The following is a 12,348-nucleotide window of genomic DNA, read 5'->3' as shown; positions in this document are numbered from 1 at the left end:
CAGATCGTTTTTCAGAGTCCATAGTCTCTCATGGTTCACCTCCCCTTCCAATTTCCCTCAACTCCCTTCTCCTCTCCATCTCCCCTTGTCCTCCATGCTATTTGTTATGCTCCACAAATAAGCTGATAGAAATCTTAAGCCCGGAGAGGGCAAGCAAATTCCCCAGCTTCCTCCAGCCAGAAGGTGGTGGAGCCCCGGTGGATATCCACTTCTCCATTCTGTGACACTGTAAAGCCTTGTTTGTTGTTGTTGTTGTTGTTGTTGTTGGGGTTTTTTTGCCTTTTTTTTTTTCCCCTAGCAGGCAGGGCGCTCTCTCCCTCAATTACCATTTTATGAAGCTTGGAGAAATACCTTGTTTGTTTCTATATTTTGGATTCTAGGATAAGTGCTTTACCATATCAAAGCCAAATTCCTGTTGGTGTTATTCTCTGGAGCCTCTTTCCAAAACAATAAACTGGACATGCTATCCTAGGCCCTATTTCTCACTTTTGTATTCTAGCAGCTGGATGAATCTGTGTTCAGACTCCTTGTAAACATAAGAAAACCCTGCCCTTTCATTTGGACAATGCCTCAGAACAAGTGATTTTTGTGACAGGGTTTATGATTTGGGTCTGGTGAATGAATAAAATTGAAGACTTAGAGGATTGGGCTGTTCTTACGTCTTCAAAGTAAAATGTTTCTAAAGCCAGTGTTCCTGCTTCACAAATGATAGTCGAAGTGTGCAGCACTGTGATACCAAAGCTTAATGTGGCCAGACCTTGAACTTTCTGTCTCCATCCTACTCGCTAACATTTAGCGGCTGGAATACAAAACGGTCTGCTGAGGCTTTGCCTCCTGGGTGTCGGCAAGAGCAAATGCTGAAGGACTTTCAACTCAGTGGGCTTCACACAAACTATACCCCAGAGAGAAAATCTAAGCAGCGCTTCCGGCAGGTGCATGATGTGGTTCAGAAGCAGAAAACATTTGATTCATGAGAAGGAGGCACTAACAGAGAGGCTGGGGAAGGAACGAGGGATCAAGCCGTGACGGAAGCAGTAGTTTGCCTGAGTTCCAACGTCTGCGCTGCTTCACCTGCCATCTCTTCCCCGAGCTTTGAGGTTCCAAACAGATCAGAGGGAGCAGGTGAGGCAGAGGGTGCAGTGCGGAACAAACCAATACCAAAACCTCTTGGGGAGGGAAGGAGGCACTGCTCCTTCCAAGGAGGAGAGAAGGAGACTTGCCTTTTTAGTTTTAGTAAGGAAGAGATTTCCAGGACCCTGCGATTAGCTCAAAGTGCAAAAGGCATTAATTGGGTGTTTTCTGATTTCCTTGCAGAACAGCAGAAGAAATTGGTGGTGCTGGCATAGGGGTTGCAGCTGCACTGCTCTTCCTCTGTCCCCTCCTCCTCCTCTGCCTCTTCCTCCCCCATCTTCTGCGTCATCTCCTCCCTTCCTTCTGAAAACACACACAAACTTTGTTGTTCTGAAATAAGCTTGGCAGAATTTGTAACGAAGTTTTGATTTGTTTTGAACACACGGTGCGAGTAAAACTTAGTTTGCCTGTTGCTCCCGAACGAACCAATTTCCTTAAGTGACTGTTAGCTGCTAGGATGGGGTTGTATGCCCACTGGGGAAATGGGCATATTTTCATGGATTTAGGGACCTCCTGGTAGTTTGTTTGCTCAACGAGGACCTTGGGCATCCTTTTAGGGGCAAAATCTTTGGGAATACTCCGTGATCAGAAACTTTTCATGACCTGCCCATTTCATCACTCCAATGAAGACTATGGATGAAATGTAGGGGTTTGAATGGCCATCCACACAGGACCTGCGGCAGTGAAGACGGAACTCCATAAAGTCAAGAAACATTCAGATGTACTAAGCGCTTTGCTTAGCTCTCAGGAGTTGGGAAGACAAGAATGGATTGAGCCTGGTGTTTACTCTTGTTGGCTACCTCGTTTTATGTTATTAATTTGTTTATATGGTGATATTAGTCCCAAAACATAACTCCTTTAAGGAAAAGTCAGATTGGGCGATGTGAACATTGTTTTGATCCTTGTTAATACAGATCTTCCCAAAGGTGGTGTATCAGATGAATGAAAGTTGCTAACCATATTGATCCTTTCAGCCCCTGTGGAGGCTGGGACAAGCCTTGAGGCAGCCATAGCCCCTGGGCTTGTCACCTCTGGCTTCAAACGGTCTCATCAAATTACTACAGTGTGTTGTACAAATATTATATTCTGAGTATACTGATGTCATTAAAGCCCATGCTACGTTCTAAACTCCAGACATTTGATGTCAACAGACATGCCAGAGAATAAACAAAAGAGTGGAAGCCCTTCCTTTCTAGTCCCACAAAACTGTACTCATACTGCTCAAGAGGGGAATGTTGTCAAAAAGTGTCCTGAAACTTTAGATTATTGTTATATTTTGGAATCAATAATAGCAGCCTTTTACAACTTAACTTTTCCCATAAAAGATTACCCGTTTGAGAATTATTCTTCTTCATCACATGTATGTAGATGACTCATCCGTTTGATTTGCTACAAGTTATACAGCTGACTGTCTCCCCATTTTATTTCACCGTGATGATCATTCAGATCATCTAGATCATTTTGAAATCTAGATCATTTAGATCACTTAGAATTTTTCACTGTAAATGACAATGCTTCTATGAATATCTGTATGCAAATACGCTGGAAATACTTGAGGGAAATGGTTCCCATGTGGGGGGTATACTCCTCCTAGGGTGTGTTTGGAAATGCGCATGCATACCTCCCTCATCGTGACCTCTGGAGGACACTACAGGCAAGTGCTAGCTAGAGGGGCCAGGGATGTTTCCCATTCTAAAATAAATATCTGGTGTAATAAAGAATTAGCCATCTGAAACACCAATACCTCCCCTCTGGATAGATGGGGTCCTAGGTTGTGCATTTAAAAGTGAAATTGCGGGGCATCTGGATGGCTCAGTGGGTTAAGACTCTGCCTTCGACTCAGGTCATGATCTCAGGGTCATGGAATCGAGCCCCGCATCAGGCTGTCTGCTCAGCGGGGAGCCTGCTTCTCCCTCTCTCTCTGCCTGCCTCTCTGCCTACTTGTGATTTCTCTCTCTGTCAAATAAATAAATAAAGTCTTTTTAAAAAATAAATAAAATAAAAGTGAAATTACTAGATGCAGTAGACTTAGCAGATTCAGGCTCAAAGTGCATGTGAAACTTCTCCTCGTTTCCCCTGACCCATCGCAACACTTGGAAAGTTGGAAGTTCCCTTCTGTCTGCAGTTGCAGATTTGCAGGCACTTTCCCAGTCAGAGGTTCGCATGGAGACTGGGAAGGGAAACAGCAAGGTGAAGGTGGACTGGTCACTGACAAACAGGCACAGAAAGAGGCCATGTATTTACTTATCTTTCCAGCAGCAGATGCTGTCCCACTGTTAAGAGTCAGCACAAAGGGAACGTTTTTTCCCCCGTGAGCCAGCAGATGTGTTGTGGGCCTGGAGCTGACAATTGTGGTGACAGCTTCCTGACCCTGGGGTAACAGCTGTGTGGTGGCACGTTCCATCCCAGTTCCCCAGGGGCCTTGTTGTGGCAAGGATAGAGCAGCATCCCAGGTGGGCCAGAGAGAGAGCTGCTGTGGAATCATTCCCAAAGGCCCTGCGAGGGGCCCTTCCTGAAGCCTTTCTGAGAAATTTGTATGCCCCTACGCTCCTGTTTCAAATTGCTTTCTGCTTCAGACATCTAGATTTGTTTTCATTATATTCAGCTGAACCATGGCTGAAGCACTAGGTTTTAGGAATTAGATATCTTTGTTTTTACTAGATTCTGCCATATTGCTCTTTCAAAATATTGGATCAGTTTCCACAACCATATATATGAATTCTTGTTTCCTCACACCCTTAACAACATTTGAGATTGCCAATTGTCAGATTATTACTAATTCTCCTCCTCTTCTTTCTCCTTATTATCCTTATAATTTGTCCCTCTGACAATTGTAAAATAGCAAACTGGTATCTCTCTTTAAGTGCCCTATTTATTTGTAAACAGAACATTTTTTTCATGTTTACTGTTTGCTTTCTTTTTTTAATGCTGGATGATCTCTCAAATCTATTGGGCTATTGATTTGTTTATAATTTTCTTTTTTTTAAAGATTGATTTTAGAGAACGAGCGAGCAGTGGGGAGGGGTAAGGGAAGAGGGAGAGAGAAACTCAAGCAGACTCCATGCTAAGCACAGAGCCCAATGTGGGTCTCGATCTCAAGACCCCGAGATCAGGACCTGAGCTGAAACCAAGAGTCAGACGCTTAACAGACAGAGTCATACAGGTGCCCCATGATTTGTTTATAATTTTCTATGTCTGTAGGTAGAAGTTCGTAGTATCTCTGACATTCCCAGTCATTGGCTGGATGCTGCACAAGGGAGCATGATCTCAGGACAACTCCACAATGAATTCCAAAGCCCAGTAGCTGAGGCCCTGGTCAGCCCTACCCCGTGTGGCAAGAAGTCGATGAGGCACATTCTTACAGCTACGACACTCCTCCCTGCGTGGTTCAGACCTGCTGCTTCCACAGGTTTGAGGAGCGGCTCCTCTGAGTGTTCCCTGTCCTTTCCTTAGGGGAGAATGAGAAGAACAGGGCTAATGGGATCCCAATGGGCCCCATTGCTGCAGAAGACCCCAACTGTAACTGATGCTCCATTCTCCTTCTAAAACTCTTCCTCCTTCAGCTGCCTGACTCATCAGGTTTTGGTGGTTCGCTTTGTGGTGTGATCCAAATCTTCACTTCTGAAGGTCCAGAGTTTTGATAGCCATTCTCTTGTCAGTTCTGGAATACCCCACATAGCCATATACATTTAATTTTTGGAGGGGAATACCAGAAGGAGTCCTAGGTTTCACAGGTATTTCTCATTGCCCCCACATCGTGTAAAAGTCTTACCTCATCTTAACAATCAAGTCCATTACTTCTGCTACTATTGTGATTCCCTCACTGCCTGCTTTTCCCTGGGCACAGAGTTCAAAATACACTGGTTGTTGGTATAACTTATAGTTCTGTAGGATTTTTAGCTGTGGACCTTAGCAAGAATGTACACTTTTAGGGACCAGGATCTCTAACCCTGAAGAACCTAGAGTTATAGGAACAGAAATCAGAAGGTCCCCCAATGAATCATTGGGAGCGATGGTGAGTGAGGCCACAAATACTACCCCTTGGTGTCTGAGCACATGTATCCTTCCATTTGGGGACAGATCACCATGTAGAGATGTTTAATGAATGCACTGTGCTGTGAAGAGTCAGGCTTACTCCTTTCAGGCTGTTCACCCAGAGCTGGCATTTTAGTTTCACCTTTAGGAGGTCATTCTTGTGTTCTATAAAAGGCAAAGAGCCTCCTGATGGCATACTGTATAATATTACTGATGAATCTCATAGTCATGGGCCACTCCAGCCCCTTCTTCTCATCCAACACTTAACATCAGTCTCCTGATGTGATGAAATTTGTAGAGGAGTTCATGCCCATGGATCAGGCATTCTGTTAGCCCCCAAATAGTGGTATTGGCTATGACTGTTGCTGTGTGGGGAGGAGAGGAATGTCCATATTCATAACTTATTTATTATCCCTGTGAAGTTGAACAGATGGTTTTTTCAGGATAGAAAGAACTCAGTTTAATCAATTTATCAAAGTCTGTGTCCAGTTCATGTCCTCGAGAAGTGGTGCCATATTGGGTATTCAGTTGTTGGTCTCTGTTAGTGATAAATTGGTAATTCGGAATTATCAGTAGATCTGCCTTGGCAAGTGGGATTCTGTGCTGTTAGGTCCATTTATAGCCTCCAGCTCTATCACCATGACCACTCCACTCATGTCCTCATTATACTGGTTGTGGATGGTGGATGACAAAGCATGGCTAGAGATAACTGGCTTAGTCACATTATCTACTTGGTTGTTCAGGCAAGTGGCTCTCCTGTGCTTTATGTTCACCTAGGGGAGTTAACAAAATAATCACATTTTGTGCCCACTTCTACATTACCTCTACATGCCTCTATCTGGAAGATGTCTCCAGTATTCCATTATTTTTCTCCAAAGCCCTTCACTGACACTTTGGGTCATTTCTCCTTCCACAAAAAACACAAGTAGATTAACTCTTCACAGTTTAGCTCATTTTTGAAATTATCACTCTTGACTACATTTTAGGACCACCCCTGAATAATAGATCTGCAGTCATGGTTCATTTTCACTTTGTACCCATATACCAACTTGATCTATTCATAGATCAGGTTCAGATACTTCCTTTCTCCTTCAACTGGTTGTATAGGAACCCCATCTGGTCATTGGTACAAGTTGATGGAGGAGCACTGGTGCAGCTCTACAGGTAACACAAGGTCTGGACTACATGTTCATGGATGTAACTGGTACCCTCTGGCTCTGCTCAGGTTCATTCCCAGAGGTGCATTTCCATTATATTATAGACAGCTGCATCTAGGCTTACTAGAGGTGGTGGGCCAGAGAGAACCCAGCTTATAATGGGAAATTCTAAAGGCATTGTCAGTTTGTGTCCCATGTTCAAGTGCTCCATCAGTAAGATATCACAAGATACTTATTTCTTAAGGGACTTATAATTCTCTTGTAGTTAACACAGCCCCAGAATCCCAGAGACCTATGTTGTGATTCTGTACTAGAGTTTGCCATAAGGTCCATACTACATACTTTCCCACCACTGACATTCCAAAATCATAGCCTTTGCTGGACTGTGTGGTCTGGGTGGCAGCACTGATCACACTATGGTTTGGACCTACTGCATGTCTTTCCTACACCAGGAAACCCAACAGTCTTTCATGTTTCTTGGTAATTATTGTTAGGTGTGAATGTGTTCCCTGTAGACCCAAAAGGGTCTATCAGGCACTGTGTTTCCTGCTTCATGATGGAAGATGCAAGCTGCAGCCATTTTTGTTTTACTTTGAAAGGAATATCATGATACTGTCCTGATGCTAGAATCCCCCCACATCCCACTCAAGTATGCAGCCCCTGAGTCTTTTCAGAGTTTATTTTCCCTTCTCCGGGATGCATGTATCTTACCAAGACCTATAGAAGACTAGCCACTTCTTTCTCACCTTGCCAGCTCTGCATGATGTCATTGGTGTTGTGGAACATTGTGACATTCTTTGAGATGTCTAGGTGGCCCAGATCTTTCAGGATTCCTGACAGAGGATGAGAGACTTAACATAGTCCTGAAACATATTCATGAATAAATATTGTTGTCTGTCCTACGTGAATGCAAACTATTTCTGATCTTATTTTCTAATTTGAATGGAAAATAACCTGTTTGCCAAACCAGTGGCTGCATCCCATGTACCTGAAACCTTATTAATCTGTTGTAACAACAATAGCACATTGAGGGCTGCAGCTGTAGCTGGGTTTAGTGCTTGATTAAGTCTGGCACTGAATACAATCATCCTCCAGCATCCATCCAGTTTCTGAAGAAGCCAGATTGTTGAATTAAGTAAAGATATGAGAGGGACCACCACACTTGACTCTTTAAGGTATTTAAATATTGAATTCATCTCTACCATCCCCTGCAGAATGTATTATTTAAAAAAAATAATTTATTGATGTGAAATTCACAAAACACAAAATTTATTGTTTAAAAATGAACAACTAAGTAGCATTTAGTACAATTTTGTACTGGATGTTAAAGTGTTATGCAATCATTACTCCAAAGTAAAACCCCTAACATATTAAGGCATTTCTCTGTGTATCCTCCTCCTCCAGCTTGTGGCAGGCAATAATCTGTGATCTTTCTCTGGGCTTTATCTATAATGAATATTTAAACAAATAGAGTCATATGGTATGCAACCTTATGTGTCAAAGGTCCATCCATTCTGCTGTATGTAGTAGTTCTAGATTTCTTTTTATGGCTGAATAATATTCCATTATGTGTATATACATAATTTCTTTATCCATTCCTCCATTGGTGAACCTAGAGGTTGTTTTCACCCTTTGGCTTCACTATTATGAATAGTGCTTCTATGAACAAGCATGTATGGATATTTATGTACCTGTTTTCAATCATTTTGGGTATACACCTAGGAGTAGAATTGTAGGGGCCATAGGGTAATTCTATCTTCAACTTTTTGAGGGACCAGCAAATGCTTATCACTAGTAGTCAAACCATTCTGCATTCCGCCAGCAATGTACAAGGGTTTTACATTTTCTACTTCCTCCCATTGCTGGTACTTATCTTCCATTTTTCTGATTCCTGTGATCCTAGTGGGTATAAAATGGCATCTCACTGTGGCTTTGATTTGCATTTTCATAATGACTAGTGATGTTGAGTATCTTTTCATATGTTTGCTGAGCCCTTATATATCTTCTTTGGAGAGATATTAACCTAGTACTCAGCCTATTTTTTAAATTTTATTGTCTCTGTTGTTGAGTTGTCAGAGTGCTTTATAAATCCTGGATACTAGACCTTTATCAGCTATATGTTTTGCCAATATTTCCTCCCATTCTAAAAGTTGTCTTTTCACTTTCTGGATGTTTTTTGATGTTCAAACATTTTTTTTTTTAATTTTAATGAGGTCTGACTTATCTCTTTATTTTTTTGTGCTTGCCTTTAATGTCATAGCTAACCAGGTCATTATTATTTTTGTGTTAACCTCAGTACACAACAAATGACTTTCGCATAACTGTCCTGTCCTGTGTTTCTGCAAACTTATTTTAAAACTCAGTTTTGTTCTGTCCTAATATGGCATGGGCTCAATCTAGTCATCATTACCACTTTTGAGTGTCCTTTAAATAACCTTCTTTATTCTTAATGTTAAAAGTGTTGTGAGTAATTTCAAAGGGATAAGTGTAAGTTTCCAAGGTGTTCAATTTACTTAGAAGTTTAAAATCTTGGGGCTAGAAATATATATTAGCGGTCTCACATCTCAACTTCTACCAATGCAGTATTCCCTTTGATTCTGTTCCTCATGGATGACTGTCACACTTGAATTCTTCCAGTGACAGGGAGACTAGTGCTTCAGAAGTGTTAAGTTGTGTTGTTGAACAGCATTAATTGTTACAATTATTTTTTAAATGTTATAAACTCAGGGCCCTGGCACCTGAGTGATGCAGTTGGTTAAGCCTCTGACTCAGTTTCTGGTCAGGTCATGATCACATGGTCATGAGATCAAGCTGAGCACAGAGTCCACTTAAGACTTTTCTCTCCCTCCTCTACCCCTCCCCCCATCAAATAAATAGTCTTTTTTAAAAGAGATAAACTCTAACATTCCTCAACTTTATTCCATTTGACCTACTTTTATTATCTTAAACTACACAAAATGAAGCTACTTTTTTTTTTAAGGTAGTGCCTTAGATGTGTAGAACTATACAACATCTTTCCAATGTATTTAAGCTAAACAATTACCATACGAATAGCTCTTCCTCATTTCTAATTTGGATTCTAGATATTTCGCCCTCCAGATCACCCTCCTCTAACAAAACTTCATTTTGTCAACATTCTTCAAGTGTAAGAGTCAGAATAAAACAAAATGCTCAACTATGATCAAAAGCAAGAAATGTAATTATTTGTACATCACGATTTTATTAATGAAACTCTGGTTGCTAACTTTCTTATTAGTAACCTTCATGTAGATCAAGCCTGTTTCATGTACTATCATTTATTTTTGTCCTAGTGACAATACCAACCACTAAGGAGAGCTCTGTGTCTCTGCATGTGAATTAAAGTGATATTGCCCCATTCTGAAGTATATTATCAGGGCTTCCAGGACCACACAGGAAGGTTCACGATACCTTACAAGGAAAATGTACTATCTTAACATCCAACTTTGTGAAACATATTGCATCTTGGCTACAGAATGCATCCTATTTGTGTGTCAGTTTCTGACTTATTCTTTTAGGATATATATCGTCTTATGCTCACTCTGCATCTAACCACGAGAATACTAGAATCATACTGTAGTTGCTATTTGTGTGTGTGTGTGTGTGTGAGAGAGAGAGAGAGAGAGAGAGAGGGAGGGAGGGAAAGAGAGAGGGGGGAGAGAAAGAGACTGGCTTATTTCACTTAGCATAATGTTCTTATAGTTCATCCATGTTGTAGCATATGTCAGATTTCCTTCCTTTTTAAGGTTAAATAATATTCCCTTGTAAGTATACACTACGTTTTGCTTATCTTTTCATCTGTTAATAAAACTTGGGTTTTTTCCATGTTGTTGTAGCTATTACAAATAATGCTGCTATAAACATGGGTGTACAAATCCTATTTTCAATTTTTTTGGAGTATATATCTGGAAATGGAATTCCTGGATCATATGGTAATTATATTTTAATTTTTTGAGGAACTGTCATACTATGTTTTCCAGAGCAACTGAACCATTTTGCATTCCCATCAATAATATACAAGGGTTCTAATTTCTCTCCACATTTTTACTACCACTTGTTTTCTTTTTTCTGTTTGTTTTTTTTTATAGTAGATGTCCCAAAAGATGTGAGGTGGTATCTCATTATACTTGTGACTTGCGTTTGCCTAATGATTAATGATGTGTTTTTTTAAGCTGATTTTGGATGAGGCTTGAAGGTTAACAGGTGTGATGTCTGTCAAAGACATAGCTGGTAGTTGTATTAGAATGTAAAATCATATGTAGTAAAGGAAAAGTTGGAAGTCACTACAATGATCCATTGGTCAGCTTTGGTGGATTAATATTCCGGGAATTCTCAGTTGCAGGAACAATTGCTTCTAGTTTCTATCCTTATCAACAAAAGACTTGAAGGGACTTACTCCAATCTCTGGTGAGAATATTCAGAATGAATCAGTATTTGAGTAATGTGTATCATTATCAGTATAAAATAATAAAGAATAGACAGAAAATCAGCTTAGGGCAGTGTAAAGCTAATTTTCTGTATGGGTGTGATAAGAAGCAGAGGCAGTTCTTCCTGTGTGATATATCAAGGTGATAATGTGCCCCATTAGGACAATTTGTTTTATATTTCTTAAAATAGATATGACTGAGAAAATGACAGATGGAGGTCAGAAAAAAATTCATGAAGTCCTTCACCTTATATTCATAAATCAATGACTTGGTCCCAGAGAGGTGGCTAAAAATATATTTCTCTTTCAGATGAAGGAGATTAGGTTGTGAAAAGAAGAATGTGTTGACTGAAATGACTGAGAACATCACCTCTGTCATTCACGCTGACTACATAGCATTATGCGGAACACAAGGAACATGATTTTTCTTTCTTTCTCTTGTACCTTTCCGGTAACACACAAATCTCTCCTGTCTCCCCCCATTTCCCTGTCTCCCCCTTTGTTTCCCTTGCTCCCACTCTTTCCCCCTGCTTTCCCATGCTTCCTCCCTCTCCCTCCCATCTCTGCCTCTCTATCTCTGTCTCTCCTCTCTGCCTCTCTTGCACATACAGGTACAGATTTCCATTTTATAGATGAAACCACATGAGTTTATAGTCAGAAAAATAATTGGGTTCAGCTAAATATTTGGTCCATGGCAGAGAAATAGTTAAGGAAGAAATTATTTCAATGAATTTGCACCAAGCATTTTCATGGGGGAAGAATTAGAAAAAAATACCCAGAAGAGATTATGTTGAAACAATATTAATGCCTGAAAAAAAAAAAAAAGACTTGAGGTGTTTTTCACTCTTAGAAGGCAATACCAGCATCAACTCCCCAAAGAGATCAGTATGTGAAAGGACAATCTTGGGTTGAGAATGAAATCTTATAAGTTCCATGTGAAATACTGATTTTTAAAAATAATTCCTTTTGAAATATCTGTAATCTTTTAAACTTCTAATCAGGTACAACCTAAACTATAATGAAGGTATTTAACATGTCAGGAAACAAGAAGAATGAGTCAAATGGCAAGGTGGCATTATGAATTTCTAGTGAGATTTGCACTCTTGCTTCTGTTTTTTATTGCATTCCATAAGCATCACAGAAAAAAAAAATCCTTTAAAGAAATACATTCAACAGCTTATCACTCATGTCGGAGAAAACTCGTTTAATGCTTTTGTTGGCCATGATACTGAAAATAAGTCTTGATTGAAGCAAGCACAGTCATATATTGAAGTACACAAATAGACGTATTTGCTTGGTTTATTCTGCAATCTTGCTGCAAGAATGCAAATGAGCTTTTCCAAGCCCAGCTTCGAGCTGTCAAGTGACAAAGGGGGGAGGCGGAGTGGGGCAGAAAAAAAAATCAATTGAGTTAACCTAGCACAGAAGTCTACCATTAATTATGTTTTAAAAAACTGAAAACAATGTGTTTTTTGTTGGCAACTTGAAAGATTGGTGCCTGAAATACTCCTTAATATTATGTAAACAAATGGAGCTTAATCAATTGCGGGGACAGCAGTCACCATACCTGTAAAGGGCGTA

The 12,348-nt window shown here is 40.4% G+C and overlaps 1 long non-coding RNA gene across 1 annotated transcript; it reads right to left on the bottom strand.

Moving 5' to 3' along the window:
* Positions 1-4,341: 4,341 nt before the first annotated feature.
* Positions 4,342-6,428, bottom strand: LOC125109994 (uncharacterized). The gene is made up of 3 exons (XR_007130406.1): positions 6,216-6,428; positions 5,989-6,073; positions 4,342-4,579 (listed from the first exon to the last, which is right to left on the bottom strand). It is a non-coding gene; the product is annotated as an uncharacterized LOC125109994 (long non-coding RNA).
* Positions 6,429-12,348: the final 5,920 nt, after the last annotated feature.

The sequence above is a fragment of the Lutra lutra genome, chromosome 9, assembly GCF_902655055.1.
Source record: "Lutra lutra chromosome 9, mLutLut1.2, whole genome shotgun sequence".
NCBI lineage: Eukaryota > Metazoa > Chordata > Mammalia > Carnivora > Mustelidae > Lutra > Lutra lutra.
Note: the sequence above shows the minus strand (reverse complement) of the source record. Positions and strands in the feature narration are given on the sequence as shown.